At 39.4% G+C, this 26380-nt stretch overlaps 1 long non-coding RNA gene across 6 annotated transcripts in view; it reads left to right on the top strand.

Annotated features, from left to right (window-relative positions):
• The window catches only part of LOC148843851 (uncharacterized), a 74076-nt gene that overhangs the window by 26265 nt on the left and 21431 nt on the right, over window positions 1-26380 (top strand). For 3 of the 6 annotated variants that reach the window (XR_016103517.1, XR_016103516.1, XR_016103513.1), the window contains exon 8: window positions 20130-20249. This is a non-coding gene — a long non-coding RNA (uncharacterized LOC148843851). Of the gene's footprint in view, window positions 1-9661; window positions 9742-20129; window positions 20250-26380 lie in introns of all 6 variants that reach the window. The other 3 variants (XR_016103515.1, XR_016103512.1, XR_016103514.1) reach the window with 2 other exon arrangements.

Genomic DNA, 26380 nt, shown 5'->3' with positions numbered 1-26380 from the left:
AGATGAATTCTCAGACTGTCCCAACATACCCAGGTTTTGACCCCCGCTAAGGATCTCACTGATTGGTATATCAAAGACAGCCCAATCCGACACCTAGTGCAGTATCATAATCGAGCCTAGGGGTCGGGTGTAAATTTCCAGTTTTGCCCATCAATCTCCAAGGTCAAGGGCAATACTGGAAATCTGGTCCAGTTTAAAGATTCAATTAATCCCACACTGTATGTGCCTAGGCTCTCACCCCGGTAGCTGAGACAAGCCACCACAGTGTCAGCCTTGTCAGGATAGGTCTCCCTAGACTGATCCACTGGCTGTGAACATTGTAAACTAACACAAGTCTCATTAAGTGTCCAGTTTAAGGGTATTACACAGAAACATACCAAGGGAACATGAATCAAATATGCACTTTTATTCATTTACAATAAATTCATAAAGTACATCATTTTGATTGAAGCTAAGGGCATACAAAACTGTTTAACAGCTCCCACTTGCACTTAGGTCCAATCAGGTACTAGTCGGAGTCCCATGCTTTTCACGCGTTTCTCAAACACTTTCTGTGATAGTGGCTTTGTCAATGGGTCTGCTACATTTTCCGCTGACGCTACCTTCTGAATCAGAACGTCCCCTCTACCAACAATCTCCCTCAGTACATGGTACTTCCTCTCGATGTGCTTCGACATCGAGTGGGATCGTGGCTCCTTAGCCTGAGCAATAACTCCATTGTTGTCACACAACAATGGGATGGGTGATGTGCTGGATGGAACTACTCTAAACTCGTGAACGAATTTCTTCATCCACACGACTTCCTTGGCAGCCTCATGTGCGACAATGTACTCAGCCTCGGTCGTGGAGTCTGCAGTGGACCCCTGTTTGCTGCTTTTCCAGCAAACAACACACGGTCCTATCGTGAAAACATATCCAGATGTAGACTTTCTGTCATCTGGATCCGATTTGAAATCGGCATCTGTATTCCCTTGGATCTGTAGTGAGCTACCATCAAATACTAGACAAAACTCTTTTGTCCTTCGAAGGTACTTAAGTATGTTTTTCACAGCAGTCCAATGCTCCTGCCCTGGGTTGGCCTGAAATCTGCTTACTACACTCACTGCCTGAGCAATGTCAGGACGAGTGCACAGCATGGCATACATGATGCTCCCTACGGCAGAGGCATAGGGAACGTCCTTCATGCCATCAATCTCCTCAGGAGTCGTGGGAGACATCTTTTTGGAAAGAGTGACTCCGTGCCTGAAAGGAACATTTCCTTTCTTGGAGTTTTCCATGCTGTATCTTTTGACTATTTTGTCAATGTAAACAGATTGGGATAATCCTATTATCCGCTTCGATCTATCTCTATAGAGTCAAAGACCTAGTATATATGAGGCCTCTCCAAGATTTTTCATGGAGAATTGCTGTGAAAGCCATACTTTCACGGTAGTCAACATTTCTACATCATTCCCAATGAGTAGAATGTCATCTACATACAGACCCAAGAAGGTAACCTTATCTCCACTGTCATTCTTGTAAACACAGGGTTCGAAGTCAAACGATTTGACGACAGTGTCAAAACGGATGTTCCAACTTCTAGAAGCTTGCTTAAGTCCATAAATGGATCTATTAAGTTTACATACTATGTTTTGCTGACCCGCAGCTCTGAAGCCTTGTAGCTGCTGCATATAGATATCTTCAGTAAGATCTCCATTCAGGAATGCAATTTTGACATCCATTTGCCAAATCTCATAATCATAGTATGCTGCTATAGCTAGTAGGATCCTAATGGATTTAAGCATGGCCACAGGCGAAAATGTTTCCTCATAATCGATGCCCTATTTCTGAGTGTACCCTTTCGCCACCAGACGAGCTTTGAAGGTCTCAACTCTACCATTGGGGCCCTTTTCCTCTTGTAAATCTATTTGCAACCGATTGCTTTTACCCCGGATGGCGGATCTACTAGAGTCCAGACTTCATTGGTATCCATTGAGTCCATCTCTGCTCTCATGGCCTCCACCCACTTCTGGGAATCTATGTCCAACATGGCTTTCGCGTAAGTCACGGGATCCTCCTCACTTGTCAAGGTTTCCACCAGGTAACTATCCTGGTCATAACCATAACGGACTGGTGGCCTGGATACCCGAGTGGATCTTCTAGGTTGGTCACTACCTGGAACTAATGGGACATCTCTCACTGCTTCTGAGCTCTCATCATCAAGAACAATTTCCTGACAATGGGTGTCCAGGATATAGTCGGTCTCCAAGAACTGGGCATTTCAATTGTATAACACTTTCTGCACACTTGGGTCATAGAAAATCCACTCGTTCTTTTAACGTGTGGTCTTGGATTACAAATAGGCAATGGCTGGTCTTGGATTCCAACTTGTCTGCACTCGGTCTTTTAACGTGTGCTGGACAACCCCAAATCTTCAAGTGTCTGACACTTGGTTTATTTCCGGTCCAAAGTTCATATGGAGTGTTCGAAACCGATTTGGTTGGAACCCGATTCAGCACATAAATCGCAGTCTCTAATGCATAACCCCAAAAGGATGTGGATAACTCTGAGTGTATGAGAAGTGACCGGACCATATCCAATAAGGTCCTCCTATTCCTCCTCTCTGAAACACCGTTAAGTTGTGGTGTAGCAGGAGGAGCTAATTGTGACACAATCCCATTGTCCTTTAAGTAGTCCCTGAACTCGTCAGAGAGATTCTTGCCACCTCGATCAGATCGAAGGGTTTTAATTTCTCTCCCCAACTGTTTCTCGACCTCTTGTCTAAACTCTTTGAACTTTTCAAAGGATTCAGACTTGTGTCTCATTAGGTACACGTAACCATATCGTGAGAAATCATCTGTGAAGGTGATGAAATACATGTGTTGATTTCGTGTCCTAACACTCAGGGACCACATACATCAGTATGTATTAGGTCAAGTGTGCCTGTTTTTAGGCTTACCGTTAAATGGCCGTGTCGTCATCTTGCCTTGCAGGCAAGGCTCACAGGTGGGAAGATCTTCTACAGTTAGAAAATCCAAAGGACTATCCTTTACCGACCTTGTGATTCGGTCAACACCGACGTGGCCAAGTCGGTAATGCCATAGACACGTGGGATTAACTGTATCACGGGCTCTCTTCTTGGGGATTTCAGCCGACGTAGTTTCGGTTGTGTTAGTTTCTAGAGAATGATGTAGAACATTGAGACCGTTCTCCAGTTCCCCGTATGCGATGAATCTATTGTTTCTTTTAATAGTAATTGTATTACTAAAGAAAACAGAATAACCATCTGCACAAAATTTTGAAACAGAAATCAAATTTCTTCTTAAGTTTTGTACATAAAGACAATTTTTGAGTACAATTGATCATTCTCTAAAATTTAACTCCACGGTTCCCATTGCCGCGGCTGCAACAGTTGCAGTAGTCCCTAAGTAGAGAGTGACTTATCCTTCACTCAGCATTTTGCTTACCTTGAACCCCTGCAGTGAGTTACACGCATGAGTTGAAGCCTCGGAGTCAATACACCAGGACGCAAAAGCTACCAATAAATTGGTTTCTATAACACAAGTTTCGAAATTACCTTTCTTAGATTCCAGGTAGGCAGGACAATTCCGTTTCCAGTGGCCGGTATTCTTGCAGAAGTGACAGACATCCGATGCTTTGTCTTTCTTCTGCCTTTTGCCCTTGGTGGCTTTATTCTGAGGCTTCTTTGCCTTCCTCTTTTTTTTGCCCGTTTTGCTAGCTTCAACAAGCATAGTTATAGGCTCATCCTTTTTAATCAGTTCTTCAGTTCTTTGCAACATATTGCTGAGCTCTTGCAAGTTGACATTCAGCTTGTTCATGTTATAGTTCATGATGAACGGATTAAAGGAATGAGGCAAAGAATTAAGGATAGCGTCTATCTGGGTTGCGAGGTCCAGCCCAGATCCAAGAGCCTCCAGTTCGTTGATGTAACCCATCATCCGAAGACAATGGTCGTGAACATGTTGGCCCTTGGACATTTGAGTGGACATGAACTGCTTTAAGACCTTTTGCTGAGTATAACGATTCTGCTCTTTATACATTGTCCTCAGGCTGTCCAATATGTCCTTGGCAAGTTCGATCTGATCGAACTGCCTCTGTATTGGGTTGTCCAAGGAGGCGATGATGTAACACCGAGCTAGGGAGTTTTTCTCCTCCCATTCCTGATAGTCTCTCCTTCGGGCCTCAAAAGCCCCATCTCTCGGACGCTCCGGGGCAGGATTCTTTGCCACTTTGTCCAGCATTTCTGAAGCTAGGACCAGCATAAGGTTCTTGTACCAGTCGACGTAGTTTGGGCCCTTAAGCTTGTTGTCATCAAGAAGCTTTGCAAAAGATCCGTTTGCCATTTTCTAATAAAAGAGCAAACATCAGTCCACAACCTAATTTGATTCATGTTCATTTCATTGATATGGCTTTTAATCTACGGTCCATTTCCATTTATTCATCTCTGAGATTTCCCTCCTTTCTCAGTGATGGAGACTACGGGTTATCTCGAGAAATGTGGGAAATCAAATAGGGTGCATGGAGCCAACTGTTTCAGCTGCATAACCCCACTACCTTTCTGTGAAGGATCATATCCACTCATCATATGAGGTGTGGGACCCACCACTGAGGGAGGTCATCCAATGACCAAAAGGGACACCATGGCAATGATGTGCATTCAGCCATGGTGTGCCCAAGAGCCACTATCGAATGGGCATGGGCCAAATACTTATGGCCCATGTACGCAACACACCACACATCCATACATCTCATGCAGGGATAAATTGATCCAATCAATTAATTATCTGTAAGGCCCATTGGAAGCCCGTTAAAATCCATAATATTAACCATTAATATTATCTAGGTATATGGGCTGAATTAGGTTTACCCAGTTCGGCCCATATAGCTTTATCCTTTAAAGTGGGCTTTATGCAGTTTTAACTATTTAAAACTGGGCCTTTACAGGTTGGGCTGAATTAACCATTTAATTAAATATCAATCCTCAGGCCCATTAGTGGAAAAAATTAGGACTGACTTTCAGCCTTGATTAAACCCTAGATTTGGTCCAAATAGTTTGAACCAATCTTGGTTCGAATGGGTCTAGGGTTTGATTTTTAATTAAATCCTTAATTCAAGAAAATAATCTGAAATTAAATAACTGATAAAAGAAAAACAAAAATCAGTTAATCAGGGCTGTTCGCACACTCCATCCTGCAAAATAGAGGTTAGATCATAGATTGCAGTTTCTCAAACTGCAAATCGTAGATATCGAATCTCCCATCTGCGAAATCTCCTCTGTGTCGCCATCTTCGATCCAAAATTAAAAATAAATAGATATCTATTTCTATTAATTATAAATCAGATCGAATGCCTATACATTGAGTCTAAAAAAAAAATTATTTACAGACCAAATGTAATAAATAAATTCAATAAACTGCAAATCTTGCAGTTTTCCCTGCGCAAACCAAGATTTCGATCTCCTCTTGTACGAACAACCCATAAATCAAGAAAATTAATTTCAGATTATTTGCCCATATGTTTTGGGAACAAATTTCCCAAAACCCATATCTGCGCAAATTGTGTAGAACGCTTTCTCCCTATTTTCGCAGGTTCAGATCTGAAACAGAATGGTTCAAGATTTGAACCATGGCTCTGATACCACTGAAGGGATAGGAAATCCATCACATGGACGCCCAAGATTGCGGAATAAAGGGGGCGAATTTCAAAAATTTTTCTTTTCCCTTCAATTGGGAATCATATTCCCTATTTAGAAAATCATATTTTCAATGATCATTCTTGAACCATAAACTGAACCAGATTTGAATCAAAAGGAGGAGAGAGAGATAATACCTGATACAGAGAAACAATATCTCTCAATGGAGGTGTTCACGACCAAGGTAGAAACCAAAATCTGCTCCCACTGAAGATGGCACAGTGCAAGGTGGAGCAGAATCAGTAGTGTCCTTCCTAAGAACTTGATTGTTCCCAAGAATCACCTGGACGGTTTGTGAATACAACTCCTACTAATCTTTTCTCCAAAAGATTGGAATCAAGATCCAATCTAGATTTCTCCTAAGCAATGGAGATCGAACTACTATAGGCGGCGACTGCAGGAAGGAGGCGGCTAGAGAGAATTGTAGGGTGCAGAATTCTCTCCTCTATGATCTCAGCTCTGAAGACTAGACTAGTGTCTGTTGGATGTTGTGTCTAAATTCTCTCCTCTGTGATCTCATTGATTGGTACATCAAAGACAACCCAATCTGACACCTAATGTAGTATCATAATCGAGTCTAGGGGTCGGGTGTAACTTTCCAGTTTTGCCCATCAATCTCCAAGGTCCAGGGCAATACTGGAAATCTGGTACAGTTCAAAGATTCAATTAATCCCACACTGTGTGTGCCTAGATTCTCACCCTGGTAGCTGAGACAAGTCACCCCAACCGACTTGGTGGTACCACAGTGTCAGCCTTGTCAGGATAGGTCTCCCCAGACCGACCCACTGGCTGTGAACATTCTAAACTAACACGAGTCTCATTAAGTGTCCAGTTTAAGGGTATTACACAGAAACATACCAAGGGAACATGAATCAAATATGCACTTTTGTTCATTTACAATAAACTCATAAAGTACATCATTTTGATTGAAGCTAAGGGCAGACAAAACTGTCTAACATAAACTGTCTATGGTTAGGTTATTTAAATCTGGCGGATCGCAGTTCCCTACGAGAGATGAAAAATATATGTAGGAGTTACCCAACTGTATATGTCCCTTGTATTCATCATGGCTGATTGCTGTCTCCTGTAAGTTAAAGCTTTATATATAGGGTAACATAAAAGTTTTACAGCCCAATAAATATTGGGACTTATTGTGATATCTACAAGTGAAGTTTATTAATTAAAATATTTCTGTTATACCTTTTTTCTTTCCCAAAGAAAAACTCTGGGAGATATTTGAAAAGGAAATGAAATCAGTATACTTACTAGAAGAATTCTGCAATACTGAAATTAAGTTCTCTGGCCTTGTTTTGTTTGTTTCTTTAAGTTAGCAAGGGTTTTCTCTGCCTCTCCATGGAGATGTAATCAAGGGAAGTACGATACCATCTACATGATACCCTGAATTAGGGATGATCATGGCTGAACCTGTGCCTTTGCCTGACCTGAACCCTAGGCTGGGTTCCGGCCTACAATTTTTGTTTTGTTTGGGTAATGTGGGAAGAGGGAAAGAAACTTTAAATATAATACACGAGTATACTCACCTTCCATTCTGCTCAGTGCCATACCCATTGCTAAGTTAGAGGGCTTAAATCATATCTTACTACAACCCATGTCCTTTTCGATCTGCCCCTAGCTCTAAGGGCCCCTTCAACTTGTAACAGATCACTTCTTATGGGTGCTGTAGATGGTCTTCTGTGCATTTGAATGAACCATTTTAGTCTACTATTTTTCATTTTTATCACCTATAGGAGCTACACTTTAGTTCTTTTCAACGACTTCATCTCTGACCTTGTCCTTTTTGTTTTATCCACTCATCCATCTCAACATTAACACTATCACAATCATTTTTTGGACATGTTTTTTTAGTGTCCTGCATTTCTGGCCTTACAATTGTTTAGCTGAGTGGTATCCCACCCATTGCAAGAGACTTTTGATTGACCTTTTGGCTTGTCCATCCTTCTTTAGATTTATGTGTTATACTTAATATAATATAAAATGTAATATATAGCACATACCAGTGATTTAAAAGGCATGCCTCAGGCACACATGCGAGGTGCATTTTAGGGTATGCACCTCACCTAGGTCCTAGGTGCAACCCTTTCAAAAGGCGCATGCCTGGTGCGCCTTGTTTAGCTGAGTGGTATCCCACCCATTGCAAGAGACTTTTGATTGACCTTTTTGCTTGTCCATCATTCTTTAGATTTATGTGTTATACTTAATATAATATAAAATGTAATATATAGCACATACCAGTGATTTAAAAGGCATGCCTCAGGTGCACATGCGAGGTGCATTTTAGGGTATGCACCTCACCTAGGTCCTAGGTGCAACCCTTTCAAAAGGCGCATGCCTGGTGCGCCTGATGTGCCTTGTGCCTTAGCCCAGGCATGTGTGCTTTGAAAATTGGACGTTTTTTTTTTTTTTTTTTTTTTTGCTTTTTTGAACCTAACGGCTGGGCTAAGGGCTCTCCCCCCGGATCCCTGTGCCATGCTTCGATAACCCCTTATTTGGTAATGTTGTTCATTTATTCGTCCATTGTCCTACTAAAATATCTCCTCAAAAAGTAATTAAAATTGTAAAATCCTTATTTTTTGTGTGAGAACTAAGAATGTAAGACCCTAACATGGACTTGTTTGTCTTGCTTCGAGGGGCATGGCACAAAGACAGCTCGTAGAATCAGGAATGCAATATGTTTTATATCACATTAGCTACTTGAAGTAATGCAATTGAGGAGAAAAAGAGATTGCGGGTTTTACATGCTTGAATATGTTTTAGATGTTTGATTTTATTTTTAAATTCTCATTTGAATATGCTTTACATGTTATGTTTATGTATTTTTAATGGGTATTTTAAAACATTTTTTTTAAATATAGGTTTATATTTTTTATTAGTATCATGTTTAATATTTTTTGTATTTTTGCACCTTTCTTCAAAAAGGCATGTGCCTTGGGTGCAAATTGGCCCCTGCACCTTTTTTGTGCCTTGTGCTTTTAAAACACCAGCACTAACCTGCATACACACATTCTGGCCAGGCTAGAAATCATCACCCCTCTCTTGTATGGTCCTTATCTTAAACAATAAAACTCAATTATTTAATTGAGTGAATTATGTTGTATGAGAATCCTATTCCATCTTTATAAAAATGACGTGTGTGTGCTTGTCGGGGGGGGGTGCTTAAACTGGATATTGTAAGTTGTTCTCGACCAGGTGAACAAGTTTCTCCATCATGATTCTGTTCACGTTCCTCAATATTGCTTGTTATAATGTTTGGAATTTCTTTGACTACGAATAATAAAGGGAGAAATCGGGAAGAGGCTAAATTGGAGAGACCACATGACAAATTTCTATTTGTTAATCATAACCTAATGGTCCTCTGACATTTATATCACATGTTGTTTACATGTAGGGGCCACATCTTGACCCTGATCCTTAATTAGTTACTATAATTTATTTATAAGAATGGGAGGTAAATAATAGGATTTGTTTAAATGTGGTGTGTTGGCTGCATACCCATACATATGATATTTCTAATATGATATCAACTAACAATGGTGCCTTTATTTGGGCACCCAATACAAAAGAAGTTAAAGACAAAAATCCCTTAGAATACATTGTATTCAACACTCCCCTTCAAGCTAAGCATAGATATCTATCATGCCTAGCTTGCTTAAATTACTATCAAACTTTTGTTTGTGGTTTCCCTTCACGAGACAATCATCAAGTTGGTCTCTTGATCTCACAAAGGGTAGCAAATCTTTCAATTGGCTATCTTCTCTTTGATGAAATGTCTATTTACTTCAATATGCTTTGCATGGCCATTTTGACAAGATTATGAGCAATGTTCGTAGCTGCTTGATTTTCATTGTAAAGTCTCATTGGAGTATCTATTTGAATTCCCATATCTGTCAATAAGGTCTTTAACCAAAGCAACTCTTATGAGCAACAACTGACTGCTTCTTGCTTCTCCAGGAAACCACATTGCCTCATAGTAAAGTACAATAGCTGGAGGTAGATCTCCTATCATCAACAGATCTTGCCAATTTGCATTTGTATAATCCTCAACCTTCAAATATCTATGGTTGGAATATAACATCCCTTTACTAGGACATTTCTTCAAACATATAATAATCTTGTTGACAACTTGCATGTGAGAGGTCCTTGGCTGATGCTTATATTCGCTTATTAGACCAACTGCATGGGATATGTCAGGTCAAGTCAATTAAAGGAAAAGGAGCTGACCAACTAATATTTGATAAACCCCTATCAAGGAGAATATCTCCAATAGTAGCACTCAACTTGTAATTAGGACCAATTGGGGTTTTAGTAGGCTTGCGCCTTAATTTCTCAACTCATGGAGTAATTCCAGATTATAGTTTCTTTGAGAATTGAAAATTCCTTTCTTTGATCTTGCAACTTCATTCCCAAGAAAACATTTAAGATCTCACCAAGATCCTTAATTTCAAATTCAGAAGCAAGGATCACTAATATCCATTTTTTTTTATCCTTAATTTCAACTCCAATCCCAATAGAAATAATATTGTTAAAATAATGTTAAAATAATTTAGTTGCTGATGCTAGGGCCTGTTTGGCTAATTAAAGTGTTTATTTATTTCGTTTCTTTTCCTGTTATGTCTGTTAATGTTTCTCAGGGGCACAAGGGTTTTTCCCCTTGTTATTTATGCCACCCTGTATATATTAAAATAAAGGTTGGCGCCGCCAGCATTGTTACATTGCAAAACCCTTCTTTCTTCCTTCCTCTCTTCTCTTCTCTTCTTCTCCTCTTCTCTTCTCTCCTCTTCCTCTTAGTTTTGGCCGGCTACACTGTCAAGATAGTATCAGAGCAGGAATTCTGATTAAAGAGAGCAGCAGATCGATCAACCCAGAGAACAGATCGAACAAACTAGTAGAACCTGGGTGCAACAGAAATCTGATTCTGGACTAGAAAAATAGCTAAAACTGGAAGAGCTCTCTGATTTTCTCTTCTTTACCCTCCTTGGTCATGTGCCAAGTGAAAACCCTATGAGTCTGGGCGGCTGAATGCTGTCGAACTTGTGTAACCCCTGTTTTGTTGGATTATGTGATCCTGCTCATGTGTTAAGACAACTGTAGGTCAAGGATGACCTGTCTCCTCAATGGTTTGAGTTGAGTATAAGTAAGAAGGATCTCTCTTTCTGATTAGTGGCTGTTTGACATTCTGGAATTCTGGTAGGTTGGGACTGTTGAAGCTATACAGGTCTGAAATCTGCCGAATATTACCTTTGTTTTCTTTGGAGTTTGGTACTGTTTGTGTTAAGCCTGGTTGTTAAACCCAAGTGTGTGGGTGTGAACTGAGTGGAGCATTGTTTTGTGGAGTAAGGAGGGGTCCTAAGTCCGGTGTTTGGGGCTGATTAACTGCTTGACCATGTCGACTGAGAATTCTGTTACTTCAGATATTTCAGGGAGCCACAATGGAGTGAGTGGGGGAATGGATATGAGCTTTCCCATGACTGTTATTCCCTTTGATGGTCTGAATTACTTTGAGTGGTCTAGGGGAATAAAACTCAACATCACTGCTAGGGGGAAAATAGGATACATCAATGGGAGAGTGAATGATACATCAATAGGTGGAACCAAGAGTACAGTATGGTGATGTCTTCGCTCTTGGTTTCAATGCTGCCACAAGTGAGGAAGACTTTTATGCGGGCTGAAACTGCTTGTGAGATATGGGAACAAGCGAAGTTCACCTATTCAGAGCAGAGACACTATGCCAAGATATATCAACTGCAAGTTGAATCCTCTACTTGCAAGCAGGGGGAGAGGAGTCTCTCGATGTACTATTCTGATTTGATATCAATATGGAAAGAACTTGATCACTATCAGAATGTGATGAAGATGCAAAGGCCTATAAGTCACTTGTATCTCAGCAACGAGTGTTTTCTTTCTCCTAGGGCTGAATCCGTTGTATGAGTTCATCAGGGTGCGGATCTTGGGTAGTAAAGACTTGCCATCAGTTCTGGAGGTGTATGCTTTGGTGCAGTCAGAAGAAAGCAGAAGTGTGATGAATGGTGTAGAAAGGGAGTCAGTTGCCCTAGCTGTCCAGGGAACGATACAAATGTCGGAGGTGGTTTTAAAAAGGGTGACACTCAGAAAAAGTCAGATGATAAGAACAACCTTTGGTGTACTCACTGCTAGAAGACACGACACACGAAAGATACATGTTGGGATCTCCATGGAAAACCTAAGTGGGCACAGGATTTGGGTAAGAAGTTAGCACCTGATCAGGGCAAGAAACCAAGCCAACAGAATCAAAGAAGGTATAACTCAGCTAATATGGCATCGATAGAGACTAGTCCTTTGGTAACTCTGGAGAGACATCCTAGTTCTGACCCTAAGGAAGATATTATCAACTCCTTCCATGAACATTTGGAAATGTATGGTAGGACTCTTCGCCAGATGGATTCTGGGCCTCTACTCCCTCCACCTCATTTGCGTCTACATCAGGTAATGCCACAACTTTCCATGTGTCATCTCATACTATTGACTCCGGAGCCTCAAATCACATGATCGGTAAGTCAAATTTGTTTTAGACATATAATTTTCTCTCTGGGAGAGATAAGGTAAGACTAGCTGATGGTTCTTTTTCTACCATAGCTAGCCGGGGCACCATACCTCTCCCACTTGGCCTTACTCTTCCTAATGTACTGCACGTTCCAAAATTAACTATTAATTTGCTATCTTTTAGTAGTCTGACTCACTATTTGAACTATTTAGTCATTTTTTTTTCCGTCTTCATGTGTGTTTTAGGATTTGACCTCAGGGAAGACGATTGGTAGAGGAAGCATGGTGGATGGTCTCTACGTGTTGGAGAATAATGCTGGTCTAGTGGCGACAGAGTCCACGAGTTCGCCTAGTGAAAGTCGAGCCTATTTATGGCATAGTCGTTTAGGTCATATTTCTTTTGAATCGTTAAAAGTTATGTTTCCAAAGTTGTTTGAGTCCTTGTCAGTGAGTCAGTTACAGTGTCAAACTTGTCAGTTGAGTGTATTGTAGAAGTTCTTTACCTTTACGAAATAAAAGATTTTAATTTCCATTTCATATTGTTTATTCTGTTGTTTGGGGCCCTGTTAGTCTACCTACTGCGGCTGGCTATAAGTACTTAATTACCTTGATTGATGATTATTCTAAATACACTTGGGTTTACCCTATGAGATCTCGAGATGAAGTGCCACAAATTGTGAAAGATTTTCAATGCATGGTGTTCACTCAGTTCCAAATAGAAATCTATATCTTCCAGTCGGACGATGCGAAGGATCCATAGTGATCTGACGAAGTTTTTTGCTTCGAGTGGGTCACTTCAGCAAAGCTCTTGTGCAAGGACACCCCAACAAAATGGTGTGGCTGAATGGAAGAACCGTCACCTTCTCGAAGTTGCTCGTGGCTTGTTGATTCATATGAATGTACCAAAACAGTTCTGGATGGATGCAGTCTTGTGTGCGACATATATCATCAATCGCATGCCCTTTTGGCTACTAGAGTATAAGGCCCCACATTAGCTCTTGTTCCCTACAGCCCCACTATCCACTATTCCGATGCATGTTTTTGGGTGTCGTTGTTTTGTCCATAACTTGTCCCCTACTCGTAGTAAGCTTGATCCTCGGGCTATTCCTTGTGTCTTTCTTGGTTACCCTTTATCTCAAAAGGGGTATCATTGCTATGACCCCGTTGCTCGCAAGTACTATGTTTCCATTGATGTCTCATTCTTTGAGAATCAACATTTTTTCATGGTTTCTCCTCAGGGGGAGAGTAGAGATGAGGAGAAACAGGCGACGACTCAAATTCAACTACCTCTTGTACCCGATCCTCTTCCATTTCGGGTCTTCCACCGTCGCCATAAGAGCCAGCAGAGTTCAAGAGCCGTGGAGCCTGATACTATGCAACCAACATCATCAGATTCACCTGAGGCAGATCCGTCTCATCAGCCAGGCACACTTGCTCCCATTGATATATTTGCTCCTTTAAATGTTGATTCATCTGTCACCAATGATCTTAATATTCCTATTGCTAAGAAGAAGGGTGTTAGGTCTTGTACCACTAATCATCCTATCTCTAATTTTGTGTCCTATGAGCATGTTTCGCTTTCATACTGTGCATTTCTCTCTTCTGTGGATATTGTCCATGTTCCTAAGACTGTGGCAGAAGCTTTGTCAAAACCTGAATGGACAGATGCAATGCAGGAAGAAATTGATGCTTTACACAAAAATGGCACTTGGGAGTTGGTAGACCTTCTTGAAGGGAAGGAACCGGTTGGGTGCAAGTGGGTGTTCACAGTGAAACACAATGCCGATGGAACTGTTGAAAAGTACAAGGCTAGACTGGTAGCAAGAGGCTTCACACAGGTATATGGAGTGGACTATGCAGAGACGTTTGCTATAGTAGCAAAGATGAACTCTATCAGGATTCTTCTTTCCTTGGCAGCAAATCTTGATTGGGATCTTCACAAATTGGACATCGAAAATGTTTTCTTGAATGGTGATTTGGAAGAGGAAGTGTACATGACCCAACCCCTAGGGTTCTGTGCCAAAGGCAATGAACAAAAGGTGTGCAGGTTAAAAAATTCTCTATATGGGTTGAAACAATCACCTCGGGCTTGGTTCAGTAAGTTTCATTTAGCAGTTCAACAGATGGGGTTCAAACAATGCTAGTCAGATCATACTCTATTTGTGAAAAGAGGTGAAGGTAAGTTTGCAACCCTTATTGTGTATGTGGATGACATAGTGATCACTGGAGATTGGGAGGCTGAAATCCGAAGACTGAAAAAATTCTTAGCCACTAAATTTGAGGTGAAGGATCTAGGCCCCTTACGATACTTTCTTGGAATTGAAGTTGCCCGCTTTCACAAGGGCATCTTTATTTCCCAACGGAAGTATGTACTAGATCTACTAGAAGAGACAGGCAAGTTGGGGGTAAAACCATCAGATTCACCTATTGAACCTAATCATCATCTGGGAGACAATCAATGAGAGTTTTTGAAAGATGTAAATATGTTTCAGACTCGTGGGGAGACTTTTATATTTTTCTATGACCAAGCCAGATATTGCCTATATAGTGGGTGTCCTTAGTCAATTCATGCATAGCCCTAGGACAACTCACTTTGAGGCTGCAGAGAGGATCTTGAGATATCTCAAGAAGTTTCCTAGAGCTGGTTTGTTATTCTAGAAACACAGTCACTTAAAAGTGGAGGTATATATTGATGCAGATTAGGCAGGAGCATTCAATGATCGAAAGTCTACCAGTGGGTATTGTGCCTTTGTAGGAGGAAACCTTGTCACATGGAGTGATGGAGAAGCAAAAAACAAAGTGTGGTGGCTAGATCTAGTGCCAAAGCAGAGTATAGAGCGATGGCTCATGGGGTTGCGGAAATCATGTGGATAAGAAATCTGTTAGGTGAACTGGGTTTCATAGTAAGCAATCCTATATCACTCTACTGCGACAATAAGGCTGCCATCAATATTGCTGCTAATCCAGTTCTACATGATAGGGCGAAACATATTGAAGTGGATAAGCATTTTATTAGAGAGAAACTTGAAAGTGGAGAAGTGTGTACACCATATGTCAACTCAGAAGAACAACTTGCAAATATCTTCACCAAAGGGCTCTATCATGTGCGACACAAAGATTTGTGTGACAAGTTGGGCATGATTGACATCTATGCTCCAACTTGAGGGGGAGTGTTGAAATAATGTTAAAATAATTTAGTTGTTGATGTTAGGGCCTATTTGGCTAATTAAAGTGTTTATTTATTTTGTTTTTTTCCTGTTATGTCTGTTATTGTACTCAGGGGCACAAGGGTCTTTTCCCTTGTTATTTCTGCCGCCCTATATATATTAAAATAAAGGCTGGCGCCGCCAGCACTATTACATTGCAAAACCCTTCTTTCTTCCTTCCTCTCTTCTCTTCTCTTCTTCTCCTCTTCTCTTCTCTCCTCTTCCTCTTAGTTCTGGCCGGCTACACTATCAAGAAATATCATCAATGTTCAGGATAAACATAGAGATACATGCTTTCACTCTTCCTATGAATAGAGTACGATCAGCTTGAGATTGTGAAATTTCAAAATAGCCCTTTTAAATCTATTAAACCAGACTCAAGGAGACTATTTGTGTCCATATAGAGCCTTCCTTAGATGACAAACTTTCCCTTCACTGTTAGTGAGGTATATAAACTTATTATTGTAGGTCCTCATTGAGGAAGACATTCTTTACATCTGACATAGAGGCCAAGAGTAGTGGGCAGATAGAGACGTAATCACCTAGATGGAATGTCTTAACCATAGGAGCAAATGTCTCCTGTTAGTCTATGCCATAAGTTTGGGTATACCCCTTCGCCACCAAACAAGCATTGTATCTATCAATTGAACTATCAACCTTGTGTTTAATAGTGTATACCCATCTGCACCCAATAGGAATATTGTCCTTGGGAACGTAAACAATCTCCTAAGCTTGGTTGTTTATGAGAGCCTCCATCTCCTGGTTCATAGCCTCCTTCCACTAAGGTAAATGCATTGCATCCACAGCAAAACAAGTAGAAATAGAATAAATAATGGAAATATAGACATAATAGGAGGGTGAGAGAGCATCATATGAAATAATAATGGGGTAATTGGTTATGTATTCTCGCTTTCCTTTCCGGATGGCATAGGACAAACAAGATCAGATTTTGAGACATTAGGTTCAATAGTAGATGCGTTTAGATTGTGTTGGACACTCAACATGAAGGGTCACCTTCTTACTGTGCCTGATAAAAAACTACTGTCAAGTAGGAGAAGTAGATGGACAAGTAGAAATTGGAGTAGGAACAAGGAAGCAAAAGGGAGTCTGGTATTCACTAATACTCTCCCCTTTGAAGAGAAGGATGCGATGATTGGAAGAAAGGCAAGGACTCAAGGAAGGTAACATCCTTAGATACATATCTCGTTTCAAAATGAGGTTTCTCATTCTAGAATGTGGACTGAAACATCTTTTATCCCTTATGAACATTAGAATAACCAAGGAAGATACACTTGATGGACTTAGATCAAACTTATGTCTAGAATAATTAATATCATGAACAAAGCAACGAATACAATCAAAATTAAACATTGATTCATCAGGGAAAAGGAGTTAGTGAGGAGACTTAAGATTTGATGTTCTTGATGGAAGTCATTTATAAGATACATTGCAATCTCAACATCTCTCGATAAATGAGTGGGAATATGCATTTGGAATAATAGTCCTTGCGCCACCTCAACCACATGTCTGTTCTTCTATTTAGCAACTCCATTGTGTTGAGGGGTATGGAGCAACCCCATTTTTAGCAACCCCATATTCAAAAAATTCTGAAAATTGTACATCATCCCAACTCTTAATCAAATACAACCACATATGCCAAAAAAACTCATCAATGATAATCAAGAAATGCTTATATTCATCCATGCAGGGAATAGTATATGGGCCCCAAACATCAGTATGTAGTATCAAAGAAAATGCAACATTACTTCTGTTACTCATGGAATATGTGGTTGTATATTGCTTTGACAAATTATAGACTTCACATTGGAAATTCAAGTTTGACACAATTAAACAATTTTGGAAACAAAAGTTTCATGGAACAAAAGGACATAGGACAAGACGACAATGCCATAATTCTAAAAGACCCAAAATTTCATTAGGATGTGACTCAATCTGGCACAACAATCATTGTTAAGATGTGTGATAAAAAGGATAGACTCCATCAGCCTCATGTCCACTTCCAATCATCCTCCGTGTTCAGGTCCCTAGAAGATACAATGAGTAGGAAAGGTCATAGAACAATTATGGGATTTTGTAAAGGAACAAATAGATAATAGGTTTTTCTGTAACTGAGGTACATTAATGACAGAGTCCAAGGTGAGGTTGTTGGTAAGTGTGGCTTCACCTAGACCGGAAATTGGAGTTTGAGATCCATTAGCTATTATAATTTTACTCTTCCTTGGAGCTATATGAGGTGAAGGAAGAAGACATACCAGTCATGTGGACACTTAGCCCTAGGGTCTACAATTCAAGAGTTGTTAGAGGAGAAACAAGCAAGTGCAGTACCTGTCTTAGCACTAGAATGACTGGTATGTTGGGATGAGGAAAAGAGAATTCACTTGGTCAGTTGGGACCAAGTACGTTCCCAAAGGAAAAAGGAGGTTTGGGGGATTAGAAAGCTGAAATTATTTAATGAAGCCCTCCTAGGTAAATGGATCTGGACTCCATTATCCCTTGTTGAGTAGAGGTCTGATAGAGGGGACCGGTAGCAGCTAAATATGACACTGGTAGGGGGACTGGGTAATCAGTTCTAATGTCACTTCCTTAGGGTTCTCTCTTTGGAAGAAGATCATGGACATTTATGCCTTGCTGAGTAGAGGTCTGGCTCTGAAGTTGGGAATGGGCAGCGGTTAAGCTTTTGGAAGGACAAGTTGTGTACTAAAAGGCCATTGGCAGAGATGTTCCCCCAATTGTTTCTTCTTGCAGACAATCAGGAAGCATTTGGAGTCCCGTATTCAGAAGAAATTTTTAGGATTAGGAAATCAATCAAGTGAGGGAGCTGTTTGAGTTGATATTCAATCAGGCCATAAACTTGCTTGAAGAAGACAACTGGAGCCAACTGGAGTGCAGATGGAATATTTTCAGTGAGGTCCTTTGCAGAAACTTGTTAGAGGGAGACGGACCTGAACTTCCTGCTGCTATTATTTGGAAGTCGATAGCCCCCACCAAAAGTAAATGCTTTAGTTTGGGCGGCTGTCTTGGATGGTAGATGCCTAACCACGAAGAGCCTGGTGAGAAGAGGAATGCAGGTTCAAGAGTTACGTTGTGTTATGTGGTCAATAGGATGAGGAAAGTAACCATTTGTTTTTACACTATTCTGTTTCTGTTTGTTTATGGAGACACTTTTCAACCTCTGTGGGTTTATCCTGGGCTATGCCAAGTACAATGTTGGATCTGCTATGGTGTTGGAATCTCAAAGTTCTATCCAAGTTGGCTAAAAGTGTACGGAGAACTTTTCCTGTAGCTTTGATCAACACCATCTGGGCGGAAAGAAGCAACAAATTATTCCAGAACAAGGCAAAAGATGTAGACAGTCATGTTTGCATTTCCTTTGGCAAGTTGGTGTCTTGGATTGCATCTATAAAAGGTCTCCAAACCAGTGTTTGGAGCCCTTCTGAGCTCTAGAAGCCTTCTTGAGTTGTAATGTATATTGGGCCCCATCCCTAGCTTTGGCTCTTGTGTGGGTCCTCTTTATATCCTTTTTTTTTATGATTTTAATAAATTTACCTTACCTTTTTCAAAGAAAAAATCAGTACTAGTGAATGTAGATGTCCCCCACTCTTTTGTAGGTGTAGCAAGAGACTCCGAAGTTTATCCATCAAATCAGAGTGGTCTAGGGAAGAAGATGAAGCAGAAATGGGCTGAACGCCACTGCCAACAGTGGCCAAATGAGCATTACCTTTCCTCCTTGTCTTCAACATTGGTTTCAAATAAGGATTTAATTTCCAACATCTGTCCTTGGTATGTCTAGGCTTCTTACATTACTCACACACCACATCTTTAGGCTTTTTGTTGACAGTGTGCTTGTTTGTGCTTTACTTGAGTTTAGACGACATAAAGGTTGAGTGCTCAGTCACCAGAGGTTGCATCATTAGTAGCTCTTCTACTCTCCTTCCCCTGCAGTAGGGAGTAGGTAGCTGAAAGAGCGACAATATCTGCACTAAGAATGTGTTGCCTTGTAAAGTTAAACACATGATTCAATCAACCAGAAAGTCAAATACTCTATTCTCCTTAGTATGCCTCTGGTACTGCTCATTGTCTATAGGGCCTTTACATTACAAAACCTTCAAGTGTTCTATTTCTTCCCAAAGTGATTGTAGGGAAAAAACACATGGGCACTGATCTCTCCCCTTGACACATACTACAATTTTTCTTTGAATATGATGCACTCTAGTTGTATTCTTAGTTTGGGAGTAAGTAGCAACAACTCTATCCCAAGTATCTTTGGTAGTGGATAGGAACATATAGATACTGGCAATATGAGGTTGAATTGAGCAAACCAACCATGACATTACCAACAAGTTGTCTTTCTCCCATTTAGCAATGCTTCTATATGTATTGTTAGTTATGCTTTTGCATCACAGATTTTTGTTGCAAAGAGTTGATCTGTGAACATTAATTTGAGGAGCCATATATCTTTTATTCACTACTTGTCTGTTCATATGAGTATCACTAGTCTGATCATTTTCATTCTTGTTAACGTTATTTGTCATCATCATCTTTGACTATCATTTAATGTGTTAATATGAAGCTAATTCTGTTAAAGAAGATATAAAAAAAAAAGCTTATTCTGTTAGAGTTGTGGTCTTTCCTTGATGATTTGGTGGTTGCCAACCTAATATAACTGTCAACAGGAGGAGGTTGCAAAAGAGTTTGGTATACCAGTGTAGTTCCAGCGTTTTTGGCTTTGGGCAAAGCGTCAAAACCATACTTATCGCCCCAATTGGCCATTGACACATCAAGAAGCACAATCTGTGAGTACTTTCTGCTATTATCTCTTGTCTATGTATGATATTCTACTCTTATGTTCTATGAGTTATTATGAAGCAGAAACAAATATGACCTATAACTTGGGGGGGGGGGATCGAACCAAGTTTAGGCCTGCCCCCATGACCTAAACCTTAAATCTAGGCCTAGTACAATTAAAGTCAATGCCCAAGTTTACCAACCCAAGCTTAATTCATGCTAATCCTATCACCACTTTCAGCTTATGTGAGCTTGGTCTAGTCTAGGCAAATTGGTTGGGCTTGAAAACCTTCATGGAACTTATGTTTTGTATTTTAACTTTTCATTTAGGTTTTATAGTCTTTTATTTTTAATTTTTGGTATTGGGCTTGGGCTTCTATGAGCTAGGTATGACCTAGGGCAATTGGTGGGCATGGTTTTCAAAATTGGACCGAACTGGACAATCAAACTGGAAAAACTAGGAACTAGTCAAGTGACCGGTTCTGTTTTACCCCAGAACCATTATTTCCCCAAAAAACGTTGATTTGGTCAGCAAACCACTGACCCAAGTGGTTGAACCGTCCAATGATTTGTCTGTTATTTATTTATTTATTTATTTTTTAATTTTTGTCAAAATGGGCCATCCATTCGGTTCAAATGGTCGAACCTTGACTTGGGAATTGGACCTCCGATTGGTTCATTGTCCGGTTCAATTTTAAAAGCATTGTTGGTGGGGGTTTGAAAGCCTTCTTGGAATTCATGTTTTGCAAAAGCCCAAGTCGAGCTTGCCCAAGTCGAACCCCTACCATCGTTCTAATAATTTTTAGGTTCCATAAGAAGAGGGAAAGACCATATTAATGTAGCCACAGGAACCTATTGTCTTCCACCTCTTCAGTGTCATTATTGGACACTCCAGCACACAAGCTCCAGTAGTTTAGTAGCACACCTACACCATTGAGAGGAGACCTTGGATGTGTTTGCTTCCCTGCTCAAGGGAAAGATGAAGAGGAAAAGAACCCCTACTAGATGTTTGACCCTCATCACCGAGGTGTTTCCCCATTTTTTGGACCTCCCAACTTATCACCTGCCGGCAATCTAGGGGGTGCAACTTGGACGGGCTTGGGTTAGTAATTTTTTAAATTCTTCAAATCAGGTGTATGACTTGCAGCCCTATTACAATGTCCCACTTCTTCCACAAAGCAGCCCACTAAACAGCACTTGAAGCATTTTCTTTCCTCCACCACCTTAGAACTAGTGACAATGCACATGGTAACCATGGCCAGATCCTAACTCACTGTTTCAACAAAGGATTATTTAGATGAACCCTACAACCATTATAGCCTAGCCCACTGTTTTGGGCAACCCTTTGACAACACCGGCTGCCAATTCTAGGCAACCATGGCACAACCATTGAATCCTAAGTCAGGGCTACTGCATCAAATCTGTTTAGATACAAACAAGATACAAGAAGTAAATGCCATGACCTTTGTATTCGTTCAGTGTGAACTGTTGGTGGTGGTTTTTTCTGAATTAGCCATTATCATCTTGAGGATATTAGTAGAAGTGGTTGCAAATATTGTAACTCTAAAAGTGATATTTAAAGTTACAATTTTCTTATATTGATAAATAGCTTTAAAGTATGTATGGAGCACATGTTTTATTGCTCATATAACTTCTATAGCTCTGTATTTTTAATATTGTTGAGCAAAGCAACTACTACAATCATAGGAGACCATGTAAGGAGAAATTTACATTCTTTATGATGACTTTTTCCCCCTTTTTCTTGGTAAGCCTTAATTAGCTTGTAGTTTTGGTTGGATTACAAGTTTTCAAGCCAGCAACATATTTCCATTAATGCCTTTACCAAAACATATTTCTAGCATTGCTTTTGATCAGTAAAACCGTTTGTATTGATGGTATGATTTTTAATCAATGTTTTAGCTTTTGTTATATATACTTTTAATTTTAATTGGTTTGAACATTGTACATACATGGGAAGCAGGTGTAGTAGACTATTCTGTTATCAATTTCTTTACCTGTTTATTATATCCCCAATTTGATTAATTTTATATATGTCAAAAGTTCTCAAAGATACAATCTTTTAGTATAAGCCTTTGATAATCTTAGATCCAGGTAAGTTTTGCACGCTTGCAGATGAAGGGATAGGAAATCCATCGAATGGACGCCCAAAATTGCGAAATAAAGGGGGGCGAATTTCAAAAATTTTTCTTTCCCTTCAACTGGGAATCGAATTCCCTATTTAGAAAATCATATTTTCAATGATCATTTTTAAACCATAAACTGAACCAGATCTGAACTAAAAGGAGGAGAGAGAGATAATACCTGATACAGAGAAATAATATCTCTCAACGGATGTGTTCACGCCCAAAGTAGAAACCAAAATCTGCTCCCACTGAAAATGGCGCAGTGCAAGGTGGAGCAGAATCAACAGTGTCATTCCTAAGAACTTGATTTTTCCCAAGAATCACCTGGATGACTTGTGAATACAACTCCTACCAATCTTTTCTCCAAAAGATTGGAATCAAGATCTGATCTTGTGTCCTCAAGCAAAGACATCAGCCATAAACTTAACATTCCCCCCTTCTGTTCTCACCATTTACCTGGTGAACTTTTTAAGATAGAAATGCATTGAATAGTCGGGGAACTTTTGTAAGTGCTCAACTCTTATTCTTGTAAATTACCAATTAAGATATGTATCAGATCCAAGGAAAGGAGAATATGAATTTCATCATAGTCTACCCTTCACTCCTAATTCATATATAAATCAGCTCCTTAATTGTCAAGGTTAATAATCAAATTTCACTAAGTTTCACATCTGTAACTGAATATCAATGAGAGTTCAACTTTAGAGTGCCCCTTTGAACCTCAGCTATCACCACAATTTCTTAATTCTAGGGGTGAGTGCATCTTATGCTCCATCTCACCCTTTTCTTTTCTTTTTTTTTTTTTTTTTTTTTTTTTTTTTTTTTCGGTGTGAGTGCATTTTATGCTCCATCTCACACACTTTTCTATCTCTTTTTTTTTTTTTTTTTTTTTTTTTTTTTTTTTTTTTTTGGTGTGAGTGCATCTTATGCTCCATCTCACACTGGTCACTTACTTGAGGTAGGACTCATGTTCTGAGCTGCTAGTTTTACTATTCAACTCAAAATAGCGGAGTCAATTTGGGCTTTTGTCCTTCTTTGCAATTATTGAACCTCAAGAATTAGCACTTCAGATGTGCACTAGCTCTCTTGACCATTAACAATGAAATCAAGGGCTTCCATACACATGAAGGAAGTTAGGGCTAGTCATGCTGAAAGGCATATTCAACTCCCCTTTTCTCATGCATATATCAAATTGGGTCATTCACAAGAATAAAAACTTAACAAGCATCAGTCTCCCTCAACTCATTGAATTCCTTCTTAAAAAAAAATCATCAAATAAATAGTAATGAACTTGAGGGGTTCAAGTCTTTTTTTTTTTTCTTTTGGTCATGTCATTGCCTGCATATGTGTGTTGGGGTGCATGGTTTCAGCCCCCATACCCTAGCCTCAGGCTCACTCCCCCACACTTAAGATGAACATTGTCCTCAATGTTCGTAGTGTTAGGCAGTAACAATAAAACTAGCAAGAGCATCATCAAGTAATAGGAGGTATTTAGAGGACTTCCCTGAAGATCATTCTTAAATTCTGCAATATGTTGTCGGTGGAAAACTTCTTCTGCTAGAAATCACTTGCAAACTAGAAGAGGAGATCAGTAGTTTTGTTCTAACTAAAAATAATTTAAACCAAATAATAAAAAGACTACTATACACAATTCCAAACAATGTAAATAATTTAACCAGTCTGTAATACACAATAGAAACTTACAAGGCCAAGAAGTTTGAATTCTATCTAACAAAATAAATAAATAAATAAATTTAAAAAAAAACAAGATCAAAAGCCAATATAAATATCTCTTGGAATCTGATATGCAAGTGATAAACAAGTGATTTACAAGATTGAAACTAGCCTAGAAGTCTAAGAGTTCTTGAAATCAGCACACTACCAAAGTTATTTGATTTTTTTTTTTTTTTTTTTTTTTTTTTTTGGTTAGAACTTGACTTTTGAGAACAGTCACTTACAAAAACTCCAAACCTAATATCAATAAGTAGGTCTAAAATCTGTTGCAGTTAGGTCTGAAATAAGTTTGATCCCAAGAGCTTAAGACTTCTCTTTCAAGTCCCAACTTAAATGTCTTGTATGCCTCAGACCTGAAATCAGATCTGCAATTTTATAATGAAAGCAGCCTTGATTTAGATCTGAATACCATTACATCAAAAATATGAAGCTCTTTTTGGACTTTTCAGGCCTCACAAACATCAGTCCTAATCCAATCCAAACATCAATCCACAGCCAATTCAGATCGGGTGCAAGTGATTTAAAAGATAACAAAACATCAAGTTCACAAAAATTTCAGATCATGTACTTATACTGCCTCAAATTCTCATGCACTTCAGAACTGATTTTACCATTCATGGCTTAAATTTTCATCAATGAGGCAAGTCTGATGCATCAAATTATGAATTGGGTGCTGTCACTACCCAAATTCACATCAAAATAGAGTGGGTTCAGGTCTGAGTTCAGATGAACTCAAATCTGAACCAAGCAGAATGCAGTCCTGCAACCGGCTGAACTCAGATCTGAACTTCAAATCTGAGTTTCAGATTTGAAAACCCACATGCTATTTTTTCATTGTTTTCTTTTTATTTTCTTTATCTTTTTTTTTTTCTTTTTTTTTTTTTATAAATCTAAAACAAAATACAACAATGCAACCAAAATCTTTTTGGATGAGTGCAGGTCTGATTGATGAATGCAATTCAGATCTGAACTCATTTTAAATTTTTTTTTTTTTTTCGGTTGAGTGCTGCAGTTCTGCTATAGTAGATCTGAGTGCCGAATGCAACTCAGATCTGCAACACTCATGATTTTGTGATTTTTTTTTTTTTTTAGAGGGTAATAACTTCAAGATAGAAAGCAAAACAGGTCTCCTTTTATTAAAATTAAACTGAAACAAGGAAAATAAAGTAATCTACTAAAGAGATAAGAAGCATAACTACAGTAATACAGCAGTTGCATTCAAAGCAAAAATGAAAAATTAAGCAAATTAAACCAACTATGAATGCAATGCTGAAGAACTACATCTACCAGCTACACTAAATCAACAATCAAATATGAAGTAGGTCAACAATGGGAAAGAGAGCTAACTAGATCAGCAGTGGAGTTTCATGCTAATTGCTGTACTGTAGCAGCCCTGCTACAGCTCTGAATGCTAGTGGAATGCACTGCTGCTTTTATTGAATATGTGAGGCATCACAATTATTCAATCCAAACACACATCCTCACCAAATTTAGATTGGGTACAAGTGGGTAAAGCCAAGAATTCAGTCCACCCAGAATTCATAGAATGCTCTGTATCAGTTCAGTCCTCACATTATATCAACTGCATTTCAGATTTGAATTTCTCTCATTCCTTGCTATCCATTCACCCTTGAGGCAGGTTGGATGTATCATAGGGTGGATTGGGGTAGTGATGGCACCCAATTCACCTCAAACTTGCATCGGTTCAGATCTGAGTTCAGAGGAATTCAGATCTGAACTGAGCAGATCTGTAACAGCAGAATTCAGATCTGAACTCAAGTCTGAGTTTGGATCTGAATTCTCAATTGCCTTACCTTCAGTTATTGCTACCAAATTGTTTTTGGGGAATAGCAGAAGTGCCCTAGGGTGAATTGGGGTGGTGATGACACCCAATTCCCCTCAAAATTTCATCAGTTCAGGTCTGAGTTTAGAGGAACTCAGATCTGAACTGTTGCAGATCTGCAATAGCAGAATTCAGATCTGAACTCAGATCTGAGTTCTGATCCGAATTCTCAATTGCTCCTCTGGTTGTTCAAAATATCTCCCCCTTTTTTTTTTTATTTGTTTTTTTTTTTCTTTTTGTAATGAAAGAAAAGAATAATAAAATCTGAAACACAAGCAACTCTTTTCGGTTGAGTGCTGCAGATCTGAAATCTGCTGATCTGAGTGCCGAATGCAACTCAGATCTGCAACACTCATGTTTAAAAAATTTTTTTTTCTTTTTTTTTTTATTTTTGAAGGGAACAACATCAAGATTGAAT

This window comes from Nelumbo lutea, chromosome 8, assembly GCF_056320005.1.
Source record: "Nelumbo lutea isolate HS-2025 chromosome 8, American lotus-T2T, whole genome shotgun sequence".
NCBI classification, from domain to species: Eukaryota; Viridiplantae; Streptophyta; class Magnoliopsida; order Proteales; family Nelumbonaceae; genus Nelumbo; species Nelumbo lutea.
The sequence above is the reverse complement of the archived record's forward strand: the minus strand, read 5'-3'. Positions and strand labels throughout refer to the sequence as shown.